This window comes from Crinia signifera, chromosome 9 (genome assembly GCF_055691185.1).
Source record: "Crinia signifera chromosome 9, ASM5569118v1, whole genome shotgun sequence".
Classification (NCBI taxonomy): domain Eukaryota; kingdom Metazoa; phylum Chordata; class Amphibia; order Anura; family Myobatrachidae; genus Crinia; species Crinia signifera.
Window position 1 is genome coordinate 124,523,845 of NC_139225.1, and position 25,648 is coordinate 124,549,492.

The window sequence follows — 25,648 nt, forward strand, 5'->3', positions numbered from 1 at the left end:
GGCAGATATGCTTTATGTGAGAAAAAAACTAACCTAGGTTAGTGTAGAGCGCTTTCCCAGAGTAAATTTTGTCAAAAAGCTGCTGCTTGAAGGGAGTAGTCAGTTCCCAAATGGATAAAAAAACAAAGAAAAATGGAAGCAGCGCTGGTGGTATCAAATCCACATGTAGTACATTTAGTAGTGAAACATGATAAAAATACACAATAATAAAACACAAAGTATAATTCAATAAAATTTGAATGGACCCAATTTTGATAATCACCAGTTCGTGGAGAAAGATAAGTCCTGCTCTGTTCTTGGTGTAAAATGGGAATGAGTCCGTATTAGCCAGTTGATGGTATCCTGTAGATGTTTGGGATGGACTCGACCGATGGCACAGTTGGAATTAGCCGGATCGGGAGTCCTCACTGCTGCGAGTGACAGGTTTCCACATGGCAAGAGACTTCAGGGGGTAAATGGATGCGATCAGATGTATCAGCAGGCGGGACTGGTCCTTCAGTAAGTGTGGGTATCTCCTTTGGGGCAAAAAAATTGGGTCCACAGGGCAAGCACCAACGCGTTTCGCAGTGCACTCACTGCTTTGTCAAGGTGGCTAATACGGACTCATTCCCATTTTACACCAAGATCAGAGCAGGACTTACCTTTCTCCACGAACTGGTGATTATCAAAATTGGGTCCATTCAAATTTTATTGAATTATACTTTGTGTTTTATTATTGTGTATTTTTTATCATGTTTCACTATTAAATGTACTACATGTGGATTTGATACCACCAGCGCAGATATGCTTTATGTATTGGAGATGTCTTCTGATTTACATCCACTGTCTCCCGCTGTCAAAGGCACTTTCTGGGCCTACTCCTCTCCTGCAGTCTAGAGACACTGGGATTGTACCAGGGTCTACTGCACATACGCAGGTCTCCGGGAACATGGCGCCTGCACAGAGTTCCTGAGGACATCTCTTTTGCACATGCGCCAATCACTGGAAAATGGCAGCGGAGGGCATTTGCTGCTGCACTGCTAATGCTGGACTGCTGAAGAGGTGGGTATAATTAAATGGGTGCAGGGTGTGCACTGTACACCTTACATCCATTATAGATATGCCAGTGGCCACAGCAGCCATACTCATATTTGTTTATAAGGATGGTTCTTGTTTTTGCAGATCTTTCTTGAATGGACTAAAGCCAGCTTCAGAAGTCATTAGCACTTTTCTGCTATGAGGTTGCATTGTGATCCCTCTCCAATGGGTGTAGGACGTCACAAAGCACATAACATCTATTGCTGTAAAGCCAGACATGCGCAGACAATCCCTACAGTAGGTAGAAGTGTTGTCCCACTGTTTCTCCTACAGGTCTCAATATCCCATGAGCGCTGAGCACACCCCAAAGTGACATGAACAGGGAACCATGGTGCTAGGCCATGACCGAGGCCCCGATACATTAATAACAAAAGTTGGGTGGTCTGCAGATGTTTGTGTGCCGGTGATACACAGAGTAAATTTAACACAGAATAGGATACATACGGATAACTGACAGACAGGATGCCGACAGTCAGAATACTGACGCCAGCATCCCAATAGAGGGAATCCTGACAAGTACCTTCCCCAAACCCCCCTAACCCTCCCAGCAGCCTAACCCTAACTCTCCCGGATAGTGCCTAATCCTAACGTTACTGCCTCCTTAGCCTAATCCAAACCTTCCCATTCCTTAGCATAACCTTAACCCCTATACTGTGGTTCCCCCCTAGCCATGCACACAGGGGGGAACCACACCATAGAATGATTTCCCCCCCGCTCGCAGCACTGAGTACATCTAGGCTCACTTGGCGCTGTGAAGACCATGGGGAGAAGGAGGCCGCTGACTTCATCACCTCCCAACGGATGGGGAACACCTGCATTTTCTGGGGCACTCCCAGAAAATGCTGCGTTACCGCCCCCAAACACCCGCAAGCAGGTCTAAAAAAAACCTACGAGCAGTCAGCGCAGGCTAGCCTTTGCTGGCTGCCTTTGGATGGATGGCTCGCTCATGCGCACTAAGCACAGTGCTCCTGCGCGATCTTCATTTATCGGATGGGCTGCAAATTCGCAGCCCGTCTGAATGGGACTGAATTGTGCCAAGTACGACAGTGACATAACAGGATGCCTCGGTCAGTTCCATGCGGGAACACTGATTTGCTGACACTTTATACAAATGACGCTCAGAAAATAAAATTTGAAGCATGATCCTTTAACTACAAAGAGAAGCACATTTGCTGCTCGCAGTTATTACAGCTGTCAGGCGTAAGAGAGGCCTAATCAGCCCACATATCTTGAGACAACATACATAAGAAAGAGTAACGAGTTTATTTATCGTGAAAGAGGCAATCAGACAGTAAGCACATAGAGAGGCTGAGAATATATATAGCTGATTTCTCATTTGTAACACAGTTCCCAAGTTTTCAGGAGCTATACTAGACACATCAGGGGTCATTTAGAAGCTGATGCTGTGGGGCAGAGGTCCTGCAAATGTTTTTGGGGACGCACTAGTTTGCAGGAATCTCTGATCTGCAAACTGTCTTGGTTCTATGGAATAGGATTGCCACCTAGCAACAGCTGGTGGGTTAGGGCGCAAGCCCCGGGCCGGCACTACCCGCTCAGCAGAGGATGCATTGCAAGTAGGCGCTGGGCAGTCCCTGCTCTACATCCCCTGCTGTCCTCACACTCCAACACAGGCACAGACCTCCCTCTTGGTTCGCAACTCCCTGGTCAGCGGCAGACTCAGAGAAGGGGCGGGACTACTCGGATGGAGGGGGGGGGGCTACATGGGATATAGGGGTGGAGCTATAGAAGAGCAAGACTGAAAACAAAGCAAGCAGGAGAAGATGAGCTGCCAGCCAGAACTAGATGAGTAAAATGTGAGCATACTATTGTTGGCAACTGGTGTGGGCATATGTATAGGCAGTGCTACTGCTGCTGGAAACTGATGTGGGTATTTGTATAGGCAGCACTACTACTGCTGGCAACCGGTTTGGGCATATATATATATATATAGGCAGTGCTACTGCTGACGGCAACTGGTGTGGGCACATGTATAGGCAGTGCTAGTACTGTCGACAACTAGTGTGGGTATATGTATAGGCAGCGCTACTACTGTCGGCAACTGGTGGGGGCATTATGTATAAGCAGCGCTACTACTGTCAGCAACTGGTGTGGGTGTTATGTATAGACAGTATTATTATTGCCAGCATCTGGTGTGGGCATATGTATAAGCAGCGCTATTACTGTCGGCAACTGTGTGGGCGTTAAATATTAGCAGCACTACTTCTCTCAACTGTGCGCGTTATCTACATATAAGCAGGGCTACTACTGTACGCAACTTTGGCCGTTATGAATAAGCAGAGTTGCTTCTGTGGGCATATGTAGGAGTACTCAGGGCATTACGTGTAGCATAATGTGTGGGCATTATGGTGTGTGGCATATTGTGCAAGGGGCATTACAGTGTGTGGTATAATGTGTAATGGGCATTATGGTGTGCTGCGTATTGTGTAAGTGGCATCATGATGTGGGGCATAATGTATAATGGGCATTACTGTGTGTGGTATAATGTGTTATGTGCATTACAGTGTTATTGGTACTGTTATATGGCCACACCCCTTCCCATAAGCCACGCTCGAACATTTTTCTGCATGCCTTCGACGCACACTCTCCCAGTTTTGACTTTGGTGGTAGGTTAGTCACCAATTTCCTTTCAGGCACAGGGCTCCAAAATGGCTAGTTACATCACTGGTGCTGTGTACAGTGTATAAGATTGTGCTACTGTGTGGTGTAAGTTGGAATGGATGTACTATTGTGTGGCCACACCCCTTTCTTGTGAGACCACACATCTTTCTTTTGGTGTGCCTTTGTAAAGTTTGGGAAGGTGCAAATTTAAAGTTTGCAGGAGGGCGCTAAACACTCTAGCACAGGCCCTACCTCCCGACATACAGTGGGATGGTATAGTGAAAGAAAAACAGGGAGCTTAGCTGCAGTGCACGTGCATGGCAGGTCAAGCACGTGCACCTGCTGTATATAAGGCTAAGACCCTGAGGTCAGATTTTACAGAAGTGGAACAAGAGAGAAATGAGAAGGAAAAGAAATGTCAATCATTTCTTAAAGCATAATAAAAAAGGACTCAAGACTGTTGTATGCAAAAGGAAAATGTTAACTAGAGAATTTATAACGATCAGATCTGAGAAACTCTACTGAAAGATCAACAAAAACTCAGCCCCTCTGGCTGCAAAGTGAAGCTAACTTCTTTGAAAGGCCAAAGATATCTGCAGATGGTGGTATAGTAGCCAAGAAGTTCAGAAAAGGATTAATATACCACCTAGTAGAATGCTGTGGACATGGAGGTCTAGCTAGGAAGAAACCTTTATGTAATTTTATTATCTGTGTGGCCTGGGATTAGGAGAGCTAGAGCCAAGCCATATGAGCATATCTTGGCCGAAGCAAAGCCTGTTTCGAGCTTAGTTGCTAGGAAGTACACAGAAAAAGGGGGCCTGAAGAAGATGGGTTAGAAGACTGTCAGGCCAGAAATCCATCAACTATGGATTGATATCTGGATCTTGTTCTAGGCCTCAAACAGGCACAAAGCAAGGCGGTGGAAGAGGCTGAGAGGTTGGGAATGGTCAACAACCTAGTAATGCTGCTATCCACATGCAATGTCACCTCACATGACCTGTGTCTGGGAGAAGCCTCCTCTGAGGACTCTGTGGCTCTCACATTGCTCACGGTTCAAACTGCTTGTTGAACAACAGAATGACCCTCCTAGCAAATGGGCCCCTTGAAGAACTGTGGACCTTTAGCGGTATTTAACCTTGTCTATGAAGTCAGGGCTGAAAGATCAGAATTAGGTTTGGGGCCGCAGCGTCAGTTACTTGATTTTTTTTTATTTTGTCAATCTCTGGGGCAAATAGGGCAGGGATTTCAGGAATGCCCATGTGTTACAGAGAACCATCTGTCCTCCTTAATAAGAGGCTGCAAAAGCCAGCTGGGTGAAATTATACACCTGAAGCGCTCGCTCAGTGCCGAGTGAGCTGGGTATAGCTTAAATGGGGCGTTTAGCTTGCCAATGCCACTCAGATCATTTGCAAATCACTATATTCACCCTGTGAGAGGAATCACTGGATCTTGTTACATCCTTAAACTCCCAATATATTGGGGTGTAGTTTGCCTCTCTGGGGACTGTGTATTGTGGTAACTAGTCCCTTTATGAGCACATTGTTGCGCATACTGCCAGTCACAGGCAGGAAAATGCAAGAGAGGCTGGTCTGTTACAGAGCTCTCAGGTATTCCTACTGCAGAAATTACTGGGTAAAGAGATGCTATTTCCTGAACAGGCATCTCTTGAAGAAACATGAACTGTTTCTTTCTTTTTTGTTGTGCATTTCCACAACACTCTGAGAATAGGCAGGGGGAGAAGGAGACTCTGCCTGACTGGGCTCTCCTTTCTTCAGCACTCTAAGAATAGACAGGGGAGGAGGATACTCTGCCTGACTGGGTTTCTCCTTTCTTCAGCACTCTGAGAATAGGCAGGGGAGGAGGAGACTCTGCCTGACTGGGCTCTCCTTTCTTCAGCACTCTGAGAATAGGCAGGGGGAGGAGCAGACTCTGCCTGACTGGGATCTCCTTTCTTCAGCACTCTGAGAATAGGCAGGGGGAGGAGCAGACTCTGCCTGACTGGGCTCTCCTTTCTTCAGCACTCTAAGAATAGGCAGGGGAGGAGGAGACTCTGCCTGACTGGGTTTCTCCTTTCTTCAGCACTCTGAGAATAGGCAGGGGGAGGAGCAGACTCTGCCTGACTGGGTTCTTCTTTCTTCAGCACTCTGAGAATAGGCAGGGGGAGGAGGAGACTCTGCCTGACTGGGCTCTCCTTTCTTCAGCACTCTGAGAAAAGGCAGGGGGAGGAGCAGACTCTGCCTGACTGGGTTCTTCTTTCTTCAGCACTCTCAGAATAGGCAGGGGGAGGAGCAGACTCTGCCTGACTGGGCTCTTCTTTCTTCAGCACTCTGAGAATAGGCAGAGGAGGAGGAGACTTTGCCTGACTGGGCTCTTCTTTCTTCAGCACTCTGAGAATAGGCAGAGGAGGAGGAGACTCTGCCTGACTGGGCTCTTCTTTCTTCAGCACTCTGAGAATAGGCAGGGGGAGGAGGAGACTCTGCCTGACTGGGCTATCCTTTCTTCAGCACTCTGAGACTAGGCAGGGGGAGGAGGAGACTCTGCCTGACTGGGCTCTCCTTTCTTCAGCACTCTGAGAATAGGAAGGGGGAGGAGCAGACTCTGCCTGACTGGGTTCTCCTTTACCTGCAGAAATGTCCCTGCTGTCTTCCGACCTGACAGGGTTAAATAACTTTCTCCTGTTAAATAATACCTCCTTCTGAAAGAAGAGTTGTAAGCAGCCACAGCCATTAACTGTTTGGAGGGATGTCTGTTTTGCTGAGGGATTGGGCAGACACAAACACAGCTTCCTCCATCCTGTAACGCTGAGGTAAAATCTGACCTCAGGGGGCTGGGCTTAACCTTATAAACAGCAGGTGCATGTGTCCAGAGTGCACGTGCATGACCTGTCGTGCATGTGCACTGTCTGTGCACACTACTCACACCTCTGCGGCTAAGCCTCTTGCTCCCCTGTCTGTAAGAAGATAAGTAAAAAATTAGTAGTGAGTGAGATTGGTGCTGGCTCAGGGGTCACATTTCCTCTTTGCCCACTACTACTGCCCATGAAGCATCACTGCCTATTGACACATTGGACAATGAGAAAGAAGTCCCTTCTCTCTAACTGCTGCTAGCATAGCTACACTTGGCAGCACCCCTGGACTGATAGTGCACACTTGACAAGCACCCCCAAAATTATATGGCACACATGGCAGCACCCATTGACTGATACAGCACACATGGCAGCACCCCTGGAATTAGTTGGCACACATGAATGCACCCCTGGAACTATGTGGCACACATGGCAGCACCTTGAAATTTTACAGCACACATGGCAGCACCCATGGAATTATACGTCAACATGGCGGCATCCCTGGAATTATATGGCACACATGGCAACACCCCCGGAAATATATAGCACATATGGTGGCACTCCTGAAATTATACGTCAACATGGCGGCATCCCTGGAATTATATGGCACACATGGCAACACCATCGGAAATATACAGCACATAGGGTGGCACTCCTGGAATTATACAGCACACTGTAACATGACAAACAGGAGCTGATTGGCTGATACTTTAGCTCTCTCCACTATCCATGACATAGTACATCTCTGACATAGTCTTTTACATCTTGATGATTTACATCTACTTATAGTTGGGACAGCAAAAGCAAGAAGGGTACAGTACATACATACGTTTGATACAATTAGACTGCATCTTAGGAGCGCTGGAGGGCTGGTACCTCTGATCGGCTAATTGCTTTAACCTATTAGCTGATAGGTCTATAATTAATAGCCCGGTAAGTAACAGCCATCTATTCACATTACTTAACTGACATTTCAATTTAAACTACTGCAAATATGGAAAACAACAGATGTTCATATTTAAAGTAATTTGATTTGCTTTTATACTCTATGCTTATGTTAGCAGTCTGCACTGTAGCTGGGCTTGGAGGTGACCTGTGCTGGCAACCTTCCCTACAAGTCCCATTGAAACAGCACACAATAAGCACAGTGGGAGGGAATTGATGGGTGCAGAGTCAGACACATCCTTAATGCCCCTTTCTATGTTGCGGAAATATCTATTCTTTTTACACCACCTGCATTAAGTACAAGGATGTCTTCCACATTGACATCCTTAATTTTGTGATAGGAAGACCCAGTGGTGCCCCCCAGATCCTGGCACTGTAGGCAGCTGCCTAAAGCGGCCTAATGGTAGAGACAGTCTTGGCCAGTCATCACATAACTTTCAACTCTTCACCATTATTGTATCCCATGTTCTGGCAAGAGAAGTTTGACAGATTTAAGTGAAAATACATCATTTATTTTTCACATCATGTATTTAGTTGTTTTCATCACATCACAATCGCATTACAAAGTGTGAAAAATATGCCTCTTTGTATCCTTGTACAGAGGAATTTGCTTTCTTTTATAAAACCCTGGAGCCTCCTCCTGGCGCTGGTGAAGTCTCTTTCCAATTTACCTCGGCGTCTCCTTTGCTCCAATATTATGACCTTGGTCTCTGTCGCAGAGCCTCCATCATGTTGCAGCTTAAGTGCCAATGAACAAACCCCTCTGCTTCTATGGACTGCATCGGCTGCAGCCCATAGAAGCTGGCTAGAGCTGGTGATCAGGCAGGGAGTGGTTTCCTACAGGAAGCTTGTTACCTGCTTATCACAGCCCAGACTGGCAGCCCCAGAGGGATCAAACACCTCCTTATAGAACTGCCTGTACTGTGGGTGACTGGCATGTAGAACTTCCAATAGGAAGTCACTGCCACACACAGGACTGCAACTGGCTCACTGCATTGGCTGATTTTACTTGGGGGACGTCAGTCCTTCAGCCCATAGGTAAGGTCTGCCACTGCATAAAACTATGCTAAACCTTATATATGTATTCTTTATCATTGTACACTGTAGATAGATAAGCTTTGTGCACATAATACATATGTACTGTATTGTATACTTGCGTATGTGTACATATGTATATCTTGTACAGCACTTGTTTGAGTGGAAGTAGAGATCATTTAATGTGTGTATATGTTTGTTTGATTCATGTACATGCATGTATAATGTGTACGTGTGTTAGTTCAGGCACCTTGTGTATATATGTTTTGTGGATGACAGCTCAGCTCTAGTCTGTCTGATTTCATTCCGTTTGCACAAATGACACCATAGCACCCCTGTGATTTCTGCTTTACAATTCCAGAGAAAACATTTGTGCGCTGAAAATTGCCTATTAATGTCTTCCCTCTCATTTACTGTCACTTAACTGGTGTCTGCTCTAGAAATGTGAGGAGAGCTCATAGGGGACTATATACTGTCACTCTGTCTGCTGTCTCGGCTCTGCTTACCCCCCCTCTTTCTAATTCTCTCTTCCCTATGTCAACTACTCTAAGTCATGTTCTCTACCGCAGTACAATGAAATAGAAATGAATACAGATGAGGAAATTGATCCTGCTGAATGCGAATGCTGCTGCAGCTGAATGTAAAGCTAAGTACACACCTGAACTATAAGAGGAACTATCTACAATGTGTTCCTGACAGCTGATACGATCCAGAGAACATTAGATTTCCTGTTAATATTCTAGAATAAGAATCCTTCCTATATGAATGAGTCATTTCTCGAGGTTATGATTTTCCTTGCAGTTTATCAGAGGATGCCTGTCTGTGATTGATTGGGAACTAATATCAGCCCTGGAGAATTTTGTATATGTGGCCCGACATGGGCAGCAGCAGAGGTATAACATGCCATATAGACATGGCAGCATCACTGGTTGGCAAAGCTGCTGTGCTGCAGAGGTGGAATAACAATGAATGGGGACAATGTAGTGTAATGTGTGCCAGTGGGCTGAATAGGACTCAAGTACACTTCTTCCCACCAGGAGTCTTCCCAGTGTCCCCTATGGTCAATCCACCCCTGATGCCTGTACACACTTTATTCTCAGCTGGTTGGGACTGAAGAACATATTGGGAGCTGATCTGTTGAGATTGTGTACAGCCGTCTCCTGGTGCTTTGTACACACTGTGCAATAATCAACCTGACCAACCGAGAATTGGCTGATCAGCATAGATACCTCCCAACTATGAAGCCTCTAGGTGACTTATTGCACACCTAAAATGGGGGATTGGCCTCTTACCTGCTAGGTCATACCTCCTAGAGTGTGACATTTTAGGGTTGTGACAATTATTGTAACACTGGGGTTAGCCCAGCACTCTGGCAGCTGCTAGTCTGCCCCCAGCCTCTCACACACTGATTGGACGGAATCCATTAATTGCTGTAGAGCTGTGGAGAGTGTTCCCCAACCTACCAGGAAACTGCTGCCCACAAGTCAGTGTTGGCTGCCACAGATGCTGAATGGGTAAGGATTCACTAAATGATTGCAGGGTGTGCATTGTGGGTCCCCATGGACTTGGTGTCCTACTGTGCATACACTGAAGGATGTAGTGGCCGAGGGGGAACATAGGAGGGATTCAATCAGACCCCTCTTACACCACAGATGTGGAAAGAAGCCCTTAGACCTCTATAAGTTAATACCAAGCTGGCATTACCCTCCACACCATCCAAGGCTTAGTACATAAATCTGAATACGGGTTTAAGGCCACATGTTTCTGTTACTACATCCCATCCCATGTCCAAGCAGCTTGATGTTCCTGGGACTACAGTTGCAAATATTATTAAGAATTGTAAAGTCAATTAAGCTCCAGCGAGACCTGAAATTACCTGTTATAAAACCGGGGTTGCCTATCCTTCCGGAATGGCTGGGGGGCTCCCATAATTTGGGTCCGCCACCTGTCCCCCCGGAAAGGTGGACAAGTACCCCATATTGCAGCCAGTCTCCTGTGACCCCTCTTTAGCTGGGGGGTGGTCCTTGAGACCAAAAGACGTGTATCACGTCATTGTAGCCCCACCCACCACTTTGCAAGGCCTGTAATACCGGCATTCCATAGCGTGGGGCATGGCCACAATGATGCGATTGTGATGGCCACACCCCAAACACTGCATTCCCTCATAGCTCCACCCACTTAACCCCTTTCACATCACACTGGTGAACCCGCCCTGCTGAGTGTGTGTGTGTCTGTAGGCCTAAATATAAACACAGCCCACATATGTCCCAGTCCCAAGTGTGAGTGCATTAGCAATACGAGACAATGAGCGATGTATTACTTCTAGTTTTGCATTGAAGTGTCTCATCTGATCATCACTGTCAGTGTTGATTACATGCCATTATTTTTGTCATTGCAGACTCTTCTGTTATCAAGAGTGCAAATGCTAATTTTTCTATTGAGTGTCATTACCAAATGTCAGCATGAATTGCCATTATATCTATATCATTGTGTTATTGTTCAGCTACTCTTAAGGGGCATACACACGTAGAGATCTGTGCTAAGCAATTTTGCTAAGCAATTTTTCTTAGCAATTTTGCTTAAGCAAAAAAAGGCCGGGTAGTTGTTCAGAATGAGAGATTGCGATCAGTATCTCTCATTCTGTACACAGAGAGATTTGCAGTCATTTGCTAAGCAATCTAACTAGATTGGGACTGCATGCACTGACTTAGTTAGCAAGAGATATTTAATCTCTCAGAGCATACACACGGAGAGATCTGTGCTTACTTTCTAAGCAATCTAGTTAGATTGCTTAGAAAATAGCACAAATTTGCTCCGTGTGTACACCCCTGTAGTCTCAAAGCCTAAACAATCTTGTTCGTCCTACAACCTGCTTTATTCCAGCCACCTCAGCTGCTCTATCTTTATTGAGTCCTTTATCTCTGTCCCTACTTAGCCATTACCAGGCTGTGTAATAGATGTTGCAAGTGGCTTTCTATTTTAACTTGATCCATAGTTTTGAGTGTTTTATTGTGAGCTGGGCCAGGTTTCTCAAGTCATCCCCTGATTGACTTAATCAAGACCCCGAATGAACTCTAATGGAGACCCTGCACTTGGTAGGAGGAGAGACAACTGTGATATTACCCACTCCTCATAGTACACTGTGGTACCAAGTGGTGGATGTCAAAAGTGTAGTGGTCTATTGCACAGACTCCTTGTTGGTACCTATGTGGAGCCTTCACTCCCAAACCAAAATGGCTATCAAGCCCAGTACTGAGCATACATGGCACTATCTTGTCACTGTATATGCGCAATGCAGTGGTACACAGTGTACCACTTAGCTCCAGTGAAACGATATACCTGCTCCAAAGCGTTTCTAAAGTATCCTGCAGTACTTCCTGTACTCTCCCCAGTAGGTGAGTTGTATTACACCCCGCTTCAGGCTTCAGTCAAGTTTCCCTTGATGTGTGTATCTGAATATGACTGTACCACTCCACCAGTTAAAAACCTGGGCTGTTCTTTACTCTGCTCCATCCTTAAGTCTGTACATACAGCATTTTCCAACAGTGCAGTGGCCACAGTGTAACACATTTTGTGTTATGCTGACATGAACTTGATGAGCCCATTTTGTATCTATAAAAATTAAATATTGGAATATTATTGCAACTCATCTATTTAGTGCACCTCACTCTTCTTACCTGAGCATGGCAAACGTCTCAGGACGAAGTCCTAGCAGCTCAGGACACTCCATAAATCAGGTCTGTTCCACAAAATCAGGATACAGCCCTTGTCTCTCTTGCCTGTGCTTGGAGCTTTGACCACCTCCTGCTGCTGAAGACTAAGCTCCGTTGCTTATTCTCTGGATCCATGAATGTTGGGGCCACATTTGGAAAGGGTTGGGTGGTATTCACGTTCTGAAAAGTTGAGCAATAAGTTAACTTTCTAGAAAGCTGAAACCCAACCACCAACCAACCAACTAACCAACCAACTAACAACCAACCAACCCTTACATTAAACTAATCAAAGTCACATTTAATAAATAGGTCTACTGTCCTCAATCAACTTTGATAATAAATGAGTAGAATTCATAATTAACAATTAGGCCAATTTCCTCTCAGCCTCCTTCACTTTTAATGAATAGTATTCACAGTTAATAGAGAACCCCTACCCTGCAATAATAGCCCTCACATAACTTTAATATGGGCATGGGTCATTTGGTAGACCCAATTTAGAACGACATCCATTGGGTTGACCACTTCAGGTTGACAGGGCTTAGGTTGACACCTTAAATAGGTCAACATGGCTATGGTCGACAGGGTTGAAAGGTCGACAATGGCAACGTCGACAGTCAAAAGGTCGACATGAGGTTTTCACATGGACACCGTCTAAGTGTACCGCGTCCCCTCGCATGGCTCGCTGCGCTCAACATGCTTTGCCCACTGTGCCTCGCTGCCCTCTGCACACTATTTCGGCACAAGTCGTCTAAAAACTTAAAAAAAATAAAAAACGTGGAAAACTCACATTGACCTTCTGACTGTCGACCATGCCATTGTTGACCTAATGATTGTGTCAACCTTCCAACCCTGTCAACCTTCGCAATATTGACCTTTTACAGGTATTGACCTAAACCCTGTTGACTTTCAGTGGTCAACTCAATGCATGTCAACCCAAATGGGGTCAACCTAGTGACCATATCCCTTTAATACTGTACCCCCATGCCAGTGCCAAATAACAATAACCCCCACACCAATCCACGCACAACGCTCTTACCCCCCCCCCCCCCCCCCCCCAGTCACCACAGTATATGAAAACCCCTATTTCTCAACCCAATGCAATTCCAGTTCTGAGAACCTTCTTGTATTTTCAGCTTTTACGCACGTGTATACATCTGTCAGCCGCCGGATCCCTTTATCTATAATGCAGTAATACAGCTTCATCAGATTTCTGTGGTAAAAGTCAATTCTTAGTTTTACTAAAGATACTTTATCATTGTTATTGTAAAGCTTTGGAAGCTCACCTCATGATCATATATTACAATTGTTGTTTAACATCGGCTACATAATATCTAGCGGTATTTGTGGTTGTTATCTGGAGCATTAAGTCTTATGTATTTTATCTTTTTGTTGTTGAAGTTTTTATATTATGTATTAAAAATGATTTATAATGTTATTGTTTTGTCTTTGTTTCTGTTTTGACATATTTCAAGTGAGCCAGTGTTTCCCGATGCTTAGAACGGCTTTCGAAATCTTTTTACACCACATTTAGGGGTTATTCTAGTCCATTCTTTCTGACAAAATCCTTCTTAGATGGACAAACCCATGTGCACTGGGGGTGGGGCAGAGAGAATTATATTTGGGTGGGGTTTTTCTTCAAAGTGAGATCTATATTGAAGTGTAAAATCATGCAGTCAGTATTTTCCCTGCACAGAAACAAAATAACTCACCCAAATCTAATTCTCTCTGCACATGATACATCTGCCCCCCTGAAGTGCACATGGTTTTGTCCATCTAAGAAGGATTTTGTCAGAAAGAATGAACTAGAATAAACTCCTTAGTGATTATTAGGAGTTTGGCCCTATGATTACAATGTCTTTGCTATTGGCGATTTGTATTCAAATTCAAATAGTAAGAGGACCAGAAGACATATTTACATTATATTCCTTCCAGCTCCTGCTGCTTATGCAGGTGCGGGGGTGAAGAGATTATCTTAAATACTGCAGCGAGTGTTGGACTGTTACAGGGGAAATTCCCAATGGGCCCCATTGCTGGGGGGGCCTCACCTCCAATTATAATGATCAGGATTCAGACCGAACTCCATATGAATTATACATATGTTACCTTATACTGCACAGGGCTGTGGTGTATCTTCTACAGTGCATTGCTGTTATTAATATGGTACATTATAATACACAGGGCTGTGGTGTATCTTCTACAGTGCATTGCTGTTATTAATCTGGTACATTATACTGCACAGGGCTGTGGTGTATCTTCTACAGTGCATTGTTGTTATTAATCTGGTACATTATAATACACAGGGCTGTGGTGTATCTTCTACAGTGCATTGCTGTTATTAATCTGGTACATTATAATACACAGGGCTGTGGTGTATCTTCTACAGTACATTGATGTTATTAATCTGGTACATTATCATGCATGTACTAGCAGTATTAACTATATATTACTATACTATACAAACTTCTGTGGCCGTAGGCCACACCTCCTTATGTGACAGGCCAAACCCCTAAAGTGGGCACCTATCATATCATTCCCTGGTGCTTTATGCCCCAGTCTGACCCTGATTTCAGCACTGTGTGGAATCAGAGGGCCAGCAAAGATGGCAGACTTGAGCCTCAATGGACTTGGGCCCAGCCAGAAAAAAATCAATTTAATATGGTGACCATGGGTTAATTTCTCTTCACAGTCCCTTGAGGCTGATGACGGCCAATTTCAGGTCCCCTAAACACAGGGCCACATATTGAAAGAGGCACCACGAGCAACCCAATTATGGCGCACCATAAATCTAAGATGAACACGGTCCCTCCCCTGTCACTAACTTATATAAGCAGGCATGAGAAAGCGTTGCTTCATCCGGAGAGGGATCAAGGAAGAGCTCAGAAAGTCTGAAGAAGTAAGGTGAAGTTTAGGAGATGGCGGAAGCCTAGTGCTAATAGGGACCAAATATGCCAGATGGAAGAAGGGCCATTGAAGAAATTGGATGTTATGGAGCAGCAGCTATTAAAAAAACAGGATCAAAAACAGGTTCAAGCCCACCTCTGACGAAGAGCTGCATGAGCAATCATGGCTGAGTTCCTGACAGGTTCAGCCAGAGATGCAGCACAGGTAGACATTGTAGTTAGGTTTTCCAATTCCACTTGTATTGAAAACGGTTTTCTACAGTAGGACCACAATCAATGCAATGTATATGGGCTTTTAATAGGCCCGGTATAAGTATTACTGTTGGCCCCTTTGGTAAGTGGGCAATTGGACAGAGGACCTGAGTGCACTTGGCTCTGTAGAAATGGTATTGGCCTGTTAGTCGTGATCCCAGGATTTGGCCCAAAAATTGTGGACCCCGGGATTTGGCACCGAAATCCCGATTAACAGGCCAATACCATTGGCTCTGTAGAAATGGTATTAGCCTGTTAGTTGGGATTTCGGGATTACCCTGCGAATGCAAAGTCTAATGTTGGGCAGTATTTGAGCATCCACTCAGACACTGGCCGGCTTCTTCCGTCTCCAGCTGTGTGGCTCTGTACAGCGAGACATGGTCAGAGGTCACGCTACACAGCCTGCTGTTCATACCGTCACCCAGCTGCTCCTGGCCACTCCTGGCCACACCGCTCCCACCCAGGCAGGGTATTTTTTGTATTAGGGAGCCCAATACTGGGATCCTGGGATTCCCGGAATTGAGAATTTTTCAATCCTGGATCCTAGGATTTAAAAAGATTCCCCGGGATTAGCATCCCTACATGTAATAGTAATGAGGCACTGAAGGTACTAGGCCTTTTTGGGTTACTGTTGTTGGACACTTGTTAGGGAGGTAAAGGTGGGTTGGCCCATCCGGGCTCAGCATGTCTTCCTTCCTTTACAATCAGGGTTGTACTTGCACTTTTCACATCTGCTGCCATAATCAGCTGCCTATAGGCAAGAGTGAGTGGCGTGCGGCAAGTGTCCTACTACCCCTGCACGGCAGCAGGTTCTTATTCTACAGCCACTCTAAAAGCGGCCAACATGCTGCAATTGTTCTCTTAAGAAGATTTGATAAATCTCACTTTAAGTGGCGTCATTTGTAGAATGCTGTGAAAGAAATAGAGAGCATTACAGTTATTGTGTCCTCTTTGACCTTTTTTTCTATCTAACCAGCCAAGATGAGGGAATGACAGTGATTTCTGCACCGCAACTCTTGCAGTCGGTAATAGACCGTACATGGATCAGATTTGTGCAGTATCGTCTTTTATTCAAATAAAATACAAATAATGGGTTAAATGCTTCATTTTCCCCCTGTTCATTGTAAAGCAGCAATTTCTAAGGTATTGAAATGCGGTCCATGAACTGATATATTAGCAGAAGACTTGTAAGGCTGCCGGTACACCGACAGGTATTATGCCTAATATTTCAATCCAGCCATGTGTTTGATGCAGAACACGCTTCATTGATAACCATTTACCTTCTTTACAAGTAAACCCTCCGAGAGCTCCGGGGATTTCTATGCCGAAAACAAATCCAGTAAAATATCCATTATTTTCTCTTTTCTCTTTTCACCTCTGTCCCTTTTCAAACTGCCTACTAGAGCAGAACAAAGCAGATCCGCCATAGCATTCTGTGCCGGTATAATGCTGAGTCTTACATCGGAATGCAAACGCAGTCCTACATGTACTGTATATGCTACCAAATGCACAGTACCCCTGCTTTATTCTCAGATCTGACAATTATTGCCAGGAATCATATTCATTTTGCGAGGGACTAACCCATCGCATCTCTGACCCCTTGGCTTACTGCATTACCCATTCCGCTATCAGTACCGTTCTCTGTATTCCCACATTAACATTCAGAGCCATAAAACAGAAATGGCCTCTATTTGTTCAGCTTTCAGCATTAGATTATAGTCTATAATCACCCAGTAACCTTCACTGCAAGAAATAACCTTGGGGAGTAAGTGAAAATGGCCGCGGAAACCATCTAACACAAGTGCTGCTTTGTAAGACATGATTTTCACATTAATGTGCTTGATCCTATTGTTGGGGAGAACAGAGCGAGTCAGTGGGTAATTTTATCACCCTATTCTATTGCTGGTGTGGTGTCTGAGGCGTAGATATGATTAGATTTGTGCCTTGAATTAGAGACCGATGGATGGTTGATGTGAAATGGAAACAGGTCTTTTCATAAATAATTCACTTCAAGAAGTGACATTCAATGGTCTTTCAAGAATTTTAGGAAACTTGTACTGGGCTGTTAACCCTGTACTGTCTGTCTGCCTGAAATAATCACTGGGATATAAAATTCAGGGTGATTGTTCTTACTGAGGGTGCTGCCAGAGGGTGAATTGCATAAATTTAGTCCCACGCTGGCTTTTCCATGCCAGTAATGTGGGCATTGCTCAGTGAGGGTGAAGCGGCAATTGCATATTCATTCCCCAAACCACTCCCTTTTACAGAGCTCCTCCCCTGAGCACCAGAAAGTCGGGAATAATGAATCGAGGCCTGAGTAGCTTTTTATTACTATTAATATTATTATTGCGATACATCTGATTATTCCTTCTTCCTTGATTGTGACGTTACAGAGACCAAACAGATCCTAGGATGGCCACACCCCAAAACGGGAAAAACACGTAGGTCGCGCTAAATACAATTCAGGTATGCATGTAACAAACAAATTAATACATTTATTAAATGATAATGATAATAATATTAAAAATAAACAATAACAAGAAGCATTTAAATTTTTTATATATACATAACCCGGTTGCTGTGTATTTCCTATAGTTGTGTTATAATCACCCTTGGTGCCCGAGACTGGCAAATCTCCTAGTGTCCCTTCCTATGAGGGCCAAAACGTTGATGGAGTAAGTGCTGTAAATAGCAAATTGCTGGACAGGAAATGTTCCTCTCCACACAGTGGTGTATATATATTACCGGGCTGGGGGTCCATTGATGTTGATTATGGAGGATGAGATCCAGATGTAGGTGTAAAGCAGGCTGGTTGGGTCACTTGCCAGAGATGGTGATGGTATTGGAGGGTGTCATAACAGCTTTGGATCCAAGTACCAGTTGCCAATGTGTTTCGCTGCAACGGCAGCTTTTTCAAAGTGTTCTGACTGGGCACTGGTTATGGGTATATATGCCCATATATACCCTACACAATTAAGATATCATGCACACCTGAATACCTGAATCACATTTATTCATTGCACTATACATTACAAAAAATTCATAGGAGACAGATTAGAATATTCATATGTATCAATTTCATTTGAAAACGAGTATTGTAAATAACCACAAAAACCTTTTATATAATTAATTAATCAGTTCAAGTCGCGTCATATCCCGAGGCTTCCGGTCCCGGATATCCGGTCTGTGAAACGCACGTGGCCCGCACATGGCTTCCACCGCTTGGCTCAATACATGCCTCTAAAATATTTAATTTATTACCAGCAGCATTAATGGTTTGCTTGCATTCATAAATAGCCATAAATTCAGCTTTTGTGGCCTATATTTAGTCTGGGAATGACCTAGGAAGTGCACTGGCGATATTCTTCAAAGTAGTTGGAGCAACAAGTGGAGCGCATTTGCGTTCCACTATGGCTAGGATAATAGATGAATGGTATTTTTTAAACACACACTTACAAAGCAGTACGGGGAATATCTTTACAGTTTATCGGATAGGAGTTAAGGTCCATACACACTGGGCGATTTTGAGTTGAAAGCCACTCAAAACACCAATTTTGAGCAGCTTTCAGCTGCATCATCGCCGGGAAAGCCGCTCATCTGCTTGTATTTCCAGCAGATGAGCGGCTTTGTGGACAGCTTTGCATAGCGCTGTGCTATGCAAATCCATCCATGACAGTGGCTCAGTGTGTATGCACTGAGCGGCTTTCCCTGTCATCACTGTCCATACACGCTGGGCAAAATCGCTCAGTGTGTATGGTCCTTTAGAGTCAAGGAATTATTATTCAGCAATAGTACTACTAATAATAATTATTTTGTAATACTACAATGTGTCTCTTGTCTTTCTTTCAATATTTTGTTATAATCGCGAACAATTTCACATAGAAACAATTAAAAAAATACAGAAGTAGCAGAGAGGCAAAGAGTTATTCATATAAAGAAATGTAAGGATATTTACTGTCCATAAGGTGCATAATATTTCATTTACTACATCATAATCCATTTACTAATTGCATCCAAAAAAAAAGAGGGTCAAAAGAGTGGTTAAACATGAGTGTATTTATTTCAGCACAGGGGTATTTATGTGAACTCAACCAGGGGCTTTTTTCTAAAGAGAATTCTCTGATGCGCGAACAAAGGGTTACTCAGAGGTTGGATGCCATCAATGGTTGTACTCCAACAAACTATGTCATGAGTAACCATCGATAGTTCTAGCTATCAACGGTCATCCATTTTCTTTGACTGACTAGCCTGTGGGCCAATCAGAATGTGGGGGCGGGGCTTTGGGGTTGTTGTTTTTTTTTTGGGGGGGGGGGGGGGGTGAGCTATGCTCCGTCTCCTGACACCTTGAAAAAAAAAACTTCGGTTCTGCTGTGCCATCGATGTAGGGAAACCATCTGGTTCTCCCACATCGATGGCAAAAGTATTCATCATCGGCCATAAACCATCAATGATTTAAAATCATAAATGGTCAATGGCCATCCCTATTGTAGGCACCTTTGCACATCTTCCAGGGCTGCCACATTTATTACACAGCTGCTGCATGCAGATTTGTGTCTGCAAATGCCTTTGTATACCTCTGCACTAGGTCCTATGTTAGGAAATAAATGCATATGAATAAGGAAGGCAATCTCGTGTTTGTAGATCTGACATCGAAACGAGGTTTCTCTTTTTATCATGTGACTCTTCAAGCGCGTTTGCCTAATCCCCAAAGGTGTAGATTTGCAGGGTCCACTCCAATGGATGAGAAGTGGTTGTACACCTTGGAATACGATGAGCTTATAAATACTGTAGGAACACATGTACACATAGAAGTGTGGTTCTGCATTTTTGAGGTTTTGTAAATGACCCTTAATGGACTATCAATTAGTCATTGCATAAGTGCTATATATTGATTTGAAAAACAAAAAAAACAAAAACAAATCTTACCTCTATTCACATAATTGGTGTACATATATGCTAACAAGATTTATTAACCTTTTTTTTTTACAAAAATAAAGTGAAAAGGGTGTTTTCACATACATCTCACATTATTATAGTGTTACCTGAACATATATAAAAACTTAAATGACACCCAGAGAGGCACTGCTGTGTGACCTCAGGTGCAGTAAAGTGATGCTGAGAAGGGGCAGCTCACTTTACAGCACCAGTGCTCACTTGGCAGAAGATAGCCAGTAGCCCTCAATAAGAACCGGTAACAAACCCTGGGTGTAGGTGAGTGTGGGTAGCAGTGTGTGTGTGTGTGTCGGAGGGGTAGGCAACTCTGTCCATGCTATAATCCATGTGATTTAATGAATCATCGCATTGCGGATTTGGGTAATGTTATCACATCCCACATCATCAGATGCGGAATTCTGGTCCTAAAAGGTAAATTTATTAAGATGGGAGTTGTATTGAAGATGGGATGTTGTTCATAGCAACAATCAGATTATCTCTTATATAATAGCCCAGATCTGTCACTCTGAGTGTGTGTATAACGCTGAGTGGAGTCATAGAGTAAATGACTCCGCCCAGCGTTATACAGATCTGGCCTATTATATAGTAGCTATACAGGGGTGGGGTCCTGGGGTGCACACCAATTGAGAGGTGCGACCCTGCGGAGACCTTTCAGTAGAACTGCATACAAAGTCAAAGGTGCAGGTGCACAAATTAAACTCCCAATTTAAAAAATTTTGCAATAAAATTTTGCATTTTTAGCGAGGTTCTTCGCTTATTTATGGCCATAAGTAACAGCTTGCCCACCGCGTCCAGGTGACCTCATTAGTCAGGCAAGTCCCTAACATTTTGGGGGGTACAAATCTAGGGCACAGGGCACCCCAAAACTGTGCAGCCGAGTGACCCCAGGGCAACACAAGACTGAAAGAAATATATAGTGAAACAAAGTGAGGATAGGTTAGTGAGAGAGGCTGCTAAAAGATAGCAGGGGTAAGTAAGTGAGAGGCAAAAAAATGAGAGATAAAGTAGTGAGAGGTGAAGTAGTGAGAGGTAAAGGTTAGAAATGAATTACATTGAAATAAAACACACAATAGGGATGAAAGTGAAAATGAAAATAAGTGTTAATTTGTGTTGCTCCTGAGGCCAAACAGCCACACCAGTCCAGGGGGGCCCACAACCCAGAAATGCACCCCCCCCCATCTGATAATCCATTAAACATTTGTGCAGGTCTCACCTTGCTCTGCATGCAGTCTAAGAAATGTCAGGAACCTAATTAAAACCAATATATAGGACAGGTGGGCGTGGGTGCTACCACCAGGCGCAGAAGGGGTCTCTGGCCTTCTAATGTGTATGGAAATACACGGCATTAGATATACAGGGGTGGGGTCCTGGGGTGCACACCAATTGAGAGGTGCGACCCTGCGGAGACCTTTCAGTAGAACTGCATACAAAGTCAAAGGTGCAGGTGCACAAATTAAACTCCCAATTTAAAAAATTTTGCAATAAAATTTTGCATTTTTAGCGAGGTTCTTCGCTTAGTTATGGCCATAAGTAACGGCTTGCCCACCGCGACCAGGTGACCTCATTAGTCGGGCAAGTCCCTAACATTTTGGGGGGTACAAATCTAGGGCACAGGGCACCCCAAAACTGTGCAGCCGAGTGACCCCAGGGCAACACAAGACTGAAAGAAATATATAGTGAAACAAAGTGAGGATAGGTTAGTGAGAGAGGCTGCTAAAAGATAGCAGGGGTAAGTAAGTGAGAGGCAAAAAAATGAGAGATAAAGTAGTGAGAGGTGAAGTAGTGAGAGGTAAAGGTTAGAAATGAATTACATTGAAATAAAACACACAATAGGGATGAAAGTGAAAATGAAAATAAGTGTTAATTTGTGTTGCTCCTGAGGCCAAACAGCCACACCAGTCCAGGGGGGCCCACAACCCAGAAATGCAAGTAGCGCAAGAACTAAATAGCTACCCAGTGGTGCTGTACAGGGGGATGGCTCAACTTACACTCATTTAACCTAGAAACCGCCATTACCCTGCCTCTACTTACCGGCAAAATCCCAATGAGGAAAGCGACCTCCGTGTACCGCCCCCTCCTCTGCCGTCCCTCCCTGTACCGCCCCATCCTCGGCCTCCCGTCACACCCACTAACCACCACTGAATGCAATGCTGACTGACGGCGAGGTCTCCATGGTGCCGAAGCCGGGTCCAGGCGCCGGACACCCTCCACCCCTCCCCTGGACTGCCTGCTGCTATGTGTAATATGGCCACCGTCAGGTCCGGCGCTGCCCGGGTCTCCTCTCCTGCAGTTATATATAGTACACCTGGAGCAGGGGCAGGCTTTAGCCAACACAGCGCCAATATCCCCCCACCCACCCAGATTGCAGCAAGCTGTCATATTGAGGCTGCAGAAGGCTACAATGTGCCCCTCTGCAGCTAGCATAAAATCCACAGGTTTCAACAGCTGCTGTCATCAGCGCACAATAGTGACTGTGCTCTCCTGTCCCCCACATATACAAGGCAGCATAGTGGCTCCAGGCTGCCATGGCCAGAGACAGCCAGTCCAGAAGCCAGGAACAAAGCATCCCTAGAGGGAGGTCAGTGCTCTATTTAGTGCCGTGCTTCAGGTCACTGGGCAGGGGGAGGGTACGGAAGGCACTGTCACACTTTGCCACACCCTCCCTTACTTTTATCACTCTGTCTCCTCCCATGCACCTTTCTGTGCTCTCTCACCTCCTTCCCTCTGTATTCTGCCAACATGTCACCCCCCTCTCGGTTCTGTCACTCTAGCACACCCCCCTCGGTGTTCTGTCACCCCCCATAATTTATGTTACTCTATCCCCCCCCCCTCTGTATTTTGTCACCCCCAGAGCCAACAGAACTCAGTACGTGGGTTAAGAGCAGCAAAGGGGCCACCAAGCTATAACAGCACTCCCCTCTACCAGCTATTATCTGCTAGATCCCTGGTCTGGAGACTGCAGTCTACTGTAGACAGACACTACCACCTCTAGCGTTTGACAGGAGGAGCACCCAGCGCTACCCGAATGTGCAGACTCCGGGACAGCTGGCATGCTGTGTACATCAACCATGTAATCCCTCTGGCCAGCGAGCATGTAAGCCTCCTGGGTACCGACCATTTAACCCCCCCCCCCAGACAACTATCATGTAACTCCCCCTGGCAATGAGCATGTAATCCCCCTAGGCAATGAGCATGTATCTCCCCATAGCAATGGTCATATAATACCCCATGGCAACAAGCATGCAACTGCCCCTGGCAATGATCATGTAATCCTCTCTGGCAAAAAGCATGTCATCCCCTGGCAGTGAGCATGTAACACCTCCCTTCCCCTGCCATCGAACAAGAAACACCTGGCAATGAACATGTAACTCTTGGCAAAGACCACATAGGTATGCGGCACTTATGTGGCATAGTACGTCATAAGCATTTCAGTGAGTGCCAATATAGGTAATCGGCATTATGGAGTGTGGCATTATATGTAATCGGAATTATATTGTGTGGCATAATATGAAATAGGCATTATGGTGTATGCTATAATATGTAATAGACATTGTGGTGTGTGGCGTTATATGTAAAACGCATTATTGTGTGTGTCTCAAACCTGCTTGTTTTGTTGTTCTGGTCAGCAGCCTTCACACAGCCTGGATCATTGCAGTCTACTCTTATGCTGTCAATCTAGGTTCAATCAGAGGCTGGGTTCAGCCCTTCACTGATTGTTCACCTGAGTAGAAGTCAGTCTGTAGCTAAAATTAGCTGTAACCCTTCAGTGGCCTGTTTGCTTTTTGTTCAACTGTCTAGTTCTGACAGAAGCTCCTGAATCCATGCCTCTAATTGCTGATTACCTACCTCCCTGTCAATCAATCAATACTAGGCAGGGGGATAAATATCCGGCCCTCATACCAACAGTTGCCTCCAGCAACTGCTCTTCCTACTTGCAGTTTCCAGGCACCTTGGGGCAGATGTATTAAGCCTTAACAAGAGATAAATGCAAGGGTGATAAAGGGCGGGATGCTGTAATATTCACTGCGAATCTGGGGATTTTTCGTGTAGTTAGCGCTTGAATATCGCCGCGTAACGGCGTCTGTCTTCTCCATATTCTGTGTATCTGTAGCTGTTGCGCGTAGTTTGCGTTATCCTAGTGTCATGGCGATATTTTTTTTCCCCCTGGTGTCCTATGCGCATGCGCCCGTTACGAGCTGGCCGGACAACGCTCAGCATCCCGCCCACTGGATTTTTCCAGATGCCAGCAGTCACGTGAGGTGCTGTGACTGTGCGCATCGAGGGCTCCTCGGTCTGTGGGCTGTGTATGTTGCTGGCGCAGTGTCTGTAGGTAGTAATTAGTATTACTGTACCTCTCCGCCAGCCAGAGGAGGTGAGGTAACACACAGCTTGTACTAGCGCGGCGGATGTAACAGCATAGGGTGCGCGCGCTTCTCCTGTACAACCCTATGGGGAGAGCAGCGCGCACCGATAACCTCAAGAATGCGGAAGTGCTGAGAGAAGCACTGATCTGCCTGAGGTTAAAGAATACAGCGGCGCCGAAAAGTACCCGAGGCCGCGGCGGTGAGTGATAGAGCATCCCGCCCAGTGAGAGATAAACACCCAGCCAATCACCTACTAACTGTCATATTACAGACTGTGTTTGAAAAAAGTCAGTAAGGAGCTGATTGGCTGGATGTTTATCTCTCTTTATCACCCTTGCATTTATCTCGTGTTAAGGCTTAATACATTTGCCCCCTTTTGAGGTGTTCCACTGTTACCTGACTCCAGTCACTTCACCTGGGTACCTCCAGCCAGTAACTCTGCTGAGACCTCCAGTGTTTGTTCCCATGCTAGTACTTCTCTACCTGTATCCCAGGGAGTACCTAGTGTCCTGAGCTCCAGAACCTGTCCTGGGTGTATCTTGTACCTGCATCCACTGCCACTTACCTGCATACACTGCCAGTTACCAGCATCCAGAGACTGTTACCAGTATCCTGTGGCAGTTACCTGCATCCACTGCCGGTTACCTGCATCCACTACCAGTTACCAGCATCCAGAGCCAGTTACCTGCATCCAGAGACAGTTACCAGTATCCAGTGGCAGTTAGTTGCATCCACACCTGCTCCCGAGCTCCATCTGCAACCTGCACCTGTGCATTTTCGTGCTCCTGGCACCTGTGCTTCATCCGTACCTGCACCTGTGCTTCATCTGCACCTGCACCTGTGCTTCATCCGCACCTGCATCTGTGCACCCCCTGCTTCCATCATCTGTGCTTCCTCTGCTGCCAGCACCTGAGCACCACCAGTTCCAGCACCTGTGCACCACTT

General features: G+C 45.2%; 1 long non-coding RNA gene across 1 annotated transcript; it reads right to left on the reverse strand.

The window, feature by feature from the left end:
• Positions 1–12,155: 12,155 nt before the first annotated feature.
• LOC146036703 (uncharacterized) lies at positions 12,156–25,403 on the reverse strand. The gene is made up of 2 exons (XR_014460937.1): positions 25,269–25,403; positions 12,156–12,414 (listed from the first exon to the last, which is right to left on the reverse strand). It is a non-coding gene; the product is annotated as an uncharacterized LOC146036703 (long non-coding RNA).
• Between the last annotated feature and the right edge of the window lie 245 nt (positions 25,404–25,648).